This window comes from Myzus persicae, unplaced genomic scaffold (assembly GCF_001856785.1).
Source record: "Myzus persicae strain clone G006 unplaced genomic scaffold, MPER_G0061.0, whole genome shotgun sequence".
NCBI lineage: Eukaryota > Metazoa > Arthropoda > Insecta > Hemiptera > Aphididae > Myzus > Myzus persicae.
The window spans coordinates 68,359-73,878 of record NW_019104136.1 but is presented as its reverse complement, the minus strand read 5'-3'; positions in this window follow the sequence as shown (position 1 = coordinate 73,878).

Genomic DNA, 5,520 nt, shown 5'->3' with positions numbered 1-5,520 from the left:
TCACGGTTTGGAGCAGTCAAAGTACCTACTTCTATTTTCTTCAACAGCAACTTCTTTAGTAGTAAAGTGAATCTTTTTAGTGCATTTAAATGTCAAAATTTCAAATTCCTTATAGTTTTCAAAGTGATTGGAAAAACAAACAAAACATTAAGAAAAAACTGGAATTTTGACAAAAAAACAGTTTTCGAAAAAATCAATTTAGGTTTTTAGTGTACTTAACTCTAAACAAAATTACTGTAGACACATGCAATTTTCACTAAATGTTTGTGTCAGCTTGTGTTTCTATACACCATAACATTAAAAAAAAATTGTGCATCATATTGAACTATTTATAGGCATATGCAATTTTCGATTATAATTTGTTTTTTTTCTAATTAATGTAAACTTGAAAAGGTAATACAAGGATTCTCTTAAGTTGCTGTTTGTGGAAATAAAAAATCAAATTGAGCGTAAATCCACAATACATTTGTATGCGAGTTTGAATTTTTAATTTTGACAAAATTCGTAAAAATCACGAAAATTAACAAACTGTTCGGAGTTAGAAATGTATAAAAATGTTTTTTTATACCTAAGATTTAAAAATTGTATACAAGATTACTTAAAAGTTTGTCATCTTAGTGAAAAAAAAATTTCTACTGGAGAGTCAAATTAAATTTTTATGAAAGTTCGAAGTTGACATTTTTATAATTGACGTAGCGATTTTCTTCTTTTATTGTAATTAAAAAACGAATAACTGTAGACACTCGAAATATTCATAATATGTTTATTTCATCAATTCTTACTTGGTAACAGTTTCAATACATTTTGACTTGTTTTAAGCTGTTTCAATTTTCAATTTTTTTTGTTTTTTTTTTCATAAATGTCAATAAAATTTTATTTTTTGGGTCAAAAGCGTGAAAATTTAATACAATGCTCTAGATATGTTATTTCAATGTCAAATAAAGAATATAAAAATACAAAATCACAATTCTTTTCCATACTCATTTTTTCAAATTTTGACAACATTTATCAAATTTAAAATTGAAAAATGATTTTGCATTTAAAAATTTATAAAATTTTCAATTTGTATAGTTAAGGATTGGACATTTAAAACAAGGTTCCACTTAAACAGTTTTTTCCGTAACTGAAAAATATATAGATACTGTTATTATTTACAGATATTTTAAGTTCAAATTTGGACAAAATTACATATAACCCAAAGAATAACGATCTAAGCATTACAAATAAAAACAAAAATTATTCTATTGTTAAACGCTTGACAACAATTATGAATATTATATGGTTTGTAAGTATCTTATAAATGGAAATGTAGTAATTAGGGTTTAAAAGGTAATATTTTAAAAAAGTTGTTCAAACTTTAAATTTTTATTTCAAAAAAAATATTGATATTTAAAAAAATAAATTACTAAAATTAAATTAACAATTTTGCCATTACAATTTGTACAAACAATAGATTTACAAATTGGTTATTTTTAAAAAAATTTTTTTATTTTCATTGTTCAAAAATTAAAATAATAAATGTTACTACTGTACTTGTTCCTTGGATATCTATAAATTATATATATGTATAAAAAAAATGGTATTTAATTTGTCAGGTATTTCTGTTACACTTAATATAACTAACACGAGTCATGTTGAATAATTGCATGATAAATGTAAATATTTATATAAACCTGTTTTGTTTATATAATTAGGATATATTTATTTAGTATAATATTATTAAATATATAATATAATATAGTCATATTTGTATTATGTAATATTTATTAGTTATATAGAAAGATTGATATATCACACAGTTAATACCTTAATGATTAAAAATATTGGTGTACTTTTCTGAATAGATAGGAAATACCTACTATAAAACAAACATCGGGAAAACATACATTTTCTGGGCATGATTTAATTTCATATAGTATTTTTTATTTTTTTTAGCTATCAATAAATTGTTTAAATCATCGAGTTTTTAGTTTTTCGCTAATAAAATAATAGGTCTTAATACTCAATAAGCTTCAGAATATAATATAAGGTTCTTCATAAACTATCTATACGGTAGTTAATAACTGTTAAAAATCTCAGAATTCACTTTGGGTCATTGAGCTGTAGGTCACTGTATCAATCAATTTTGAAATCTTTAATCATTGATTTAACTATGAACAGATAAGCCATTACACAGAAGTTTTCTACAAGAACAAAAGATTCATGTGTTTTATAAATATTTAGCTATAAAATAATTTGTGAATTACCGATTTGATAAATGTTCTCATTATTTGAGCTTAAAAATACTTACACTACAAAATCGTGCCAATGTATTTTTAATTTTTTTCAACTTCTTTAGCAAAAAGTTATCAGAATAATTGTATTAAATTGTCAAGCTTTTTGAGCCAAAAATAAAATCGTATTAAAAATTTAAAATACTGCACAGAAGAGCTACATCCACTTACCTGCTTTTTAAAGTTGTAATTTGTTTCGATTTTAATGTTGCTACTTTAATTTAAAAATTGCGTTTTTCTTTTAAATAAAAAAGACTGGTATATTTTGGAAAATCCGATAAATTTAGTACTGCATTGAATTAAAGCTTTTGATTTAAAAATTGTATTACTATACATTATATTTAAATCAAGTAAAATTTAAATTAATAAAATACAAGAAAAGTGTCACAAGAAAAATATATATTTATTAAATTTTATTTGAGTTGTAACATTCATTGATTAGAGTAAAAAATACAAATAATAATAATAAAGCACTTTTAGTTTTAAACTAAGTATTTTTACTTCAAAAATTCACCTATGGGTGGATGTCAGAAGACTTTCGTTAATTTATGTACAAGTTATGACTCCAGAACACGTTGTGACAAAATAAATGCTCCCCTAAAAAGATCCAACTTTTTTCCATGTGTCAATAATTAGATCTTAAAACTAACATGAGGGTTTCATTGTCTTCACTTGAAAACTGGATTTTTTCAGAGTTGCTCCTAAAAGTAGGCAACGGAGAGTTAACACAAAGTGATGGAAGGATTACCCGAGAAAACTTTCTTGTTTTGATGAACAACATCCAAAATTAGTCCAGGAATGCACTGTGTAAGCACCTTCTATTGAAAATAGCTGTTTAAGTCACTGTATCTGTACACCGAAGACGGAGTGTGGGGGATGGGGTTTTGAATCTCCTGTGTCCAATTTGATCTATTATTTTGTCACAATCATTAAATCATATAATAATATTAATCACATGGTTTAGAAAAATATGTTTACCAATGCAAATATAAACATAATTGATAAAAAAACTAAAAATCTAAGTCAGATATAAGACAGAAAAAGTAATATGAATATAATATGAAGGAATGATTACAAATGTTAAAAAAAAAATCAGTTTAAATTCAATTTTACAGTATTCATGAATATCAATATTAAAATGCAGTTAAAGATACAGAAGGAAAGCGTCATTTTAATACTACATATAATACTTATACACTGCAATAATTTGCCTCAACACCAACAGTTTAACAATCAATTGAACTAATAGTTTAATATTACAATGAGATATATGTATTGCAAGAACAAAAAAAATATATAAAATAATAACAACTTTTGGTATTTTTTAAAATTTAACATTCAGAAAATAAAAACATTTTACATGAAAACAAAAAAAAAATAATCTAGCATTTAATAATCAAAAAAAAAGAATAATATAAAATATGGTACCTAGTAAGTTGTTAGAGAAGATGATGGAGGGTGTTCGGTGAAGGACCAGTCGACCTTAGTCGACGATGAAAATTTTGGACTGCCCTTAAGTGGATGGTATATAGGCAACTTAATGTGCTCCTTGATGCACAGTGCATAGGCAACCTCATGTACCCCTATTGGTTTCGTGCATAGGCAATTCTATATGCCCGTGACAAACCCTCGCGGCGGCGGCAGACAATATGAGGAATGAATGGACGGAGGTGGTACAACGGAGTCAAGGATGGTACAGTTTAATTATTGGGGCGGGGTCCCTGTGGTCTGATCGGTCTGGTGCAATGACCACCGGGCGCAATTATAATTCAGGCTGTACTTAAAATTATTTAAAAACTACGGCTGGTGAAGGTCCGGTCCGGTGAGCAATGCAATCCGATGACCTGGAGCGGCCACTCACACAACGCACTGGGTTGCTGGCGGACTTACGCGCTTGACTCTGGCACCAGTCCCGAGCTCGGGCAAAGAATTGGATTCTCCACGAAGGCTGGCAGGAATGTCGTGATTATATTATATCCGTGTACTCACTCGATCGACTGCGGTTGAAAATGACAAGCACGAAATGTGCCAAGACGTCGGAGTTGAACGTTGACGCAATGTCAACGACGGGCGGTGATTTTAAAAACAGACAACTGCAGGTGATTTGAAGTTTGCCGCAATGGCGTGAACAGAGATTTTATTGCGTGTAATTAACGATACAGAAAAAGATATATAGCGTCTCGTGTATATAATATACGACGAGACGAGCGAACAACAGGTACGACAATAACAACAAGTGGAATTGATATCATTAACAACGATATCAATTGTACATAATAATTAATATTTTACATAATGATAATAGAGAGAAACAATAGATAGGAATAAGAATTATAATGGCGCATGCAAGGAGAGGAAAACAGATAACACCGATTTCTGCACGGGCTCGCGGAGCTTGCGGGGGTTCAGTCGTGGACCTTTGATCGCTGCGACATGGACGATAATATTACGATGTGTCGTAACATAAGTATTAAGTCAATTGAATATGTATATATAATTGTTTAAGGTGTTTATAAAATGCAGTTATAAATGCATCGGATTTTTCAAAATATACCAGTCTTTTGTATTAAAAAAAAAAAAAAAAATTTTAAAGTATAGAAGCAACATTAAAATCGAAACATATTACATACACCTTAAACAATTAAAAATATTGTTTATATGCTAAGAAAAATACATCTTTATGATATAATATAATTTTAATTTTTGTTTTTCAAATTGTTCTGCTTTTTATTTAAATAAATTCCAATTAGCTTTTATATAATAATTGATAATTTTAATTGAGTTAATTTTTATCTTTATCGAAATAGATTTTAGGTATGTTACATTCATCTTTATCTTATACTAAAAGTTTAAATATATCCCAGAAATATTAAGTTAAAACCAATAATTTCAAATAATACCATTACTTAATTACCAAGTATAGCACACACATTTAATTAAAAGAAAAACTACATAAATTGAAATCATCAGTCCGTAGAACCTAATTGTTTATTAATATGAAAGTAACTATCCAACTGTCTATCTGCTTACTTGTTTCAAAATATAAAAAAAAAATGTAAAATTATACAATGCAAAAAAAGATGGTTGCATAAAAAAAGCAACATTTTATAGTTAATAAATGTTTGAAAAAAATTGTTAAGGCTCCAATAACTTAAGTCAATCAAATAAAAAAAAACTATGTATGCTAATGTAGTAATGTGTTGCTTTGTTCAAGAAACTGTCCTGGCATAAAATCAGAAAATAAGTG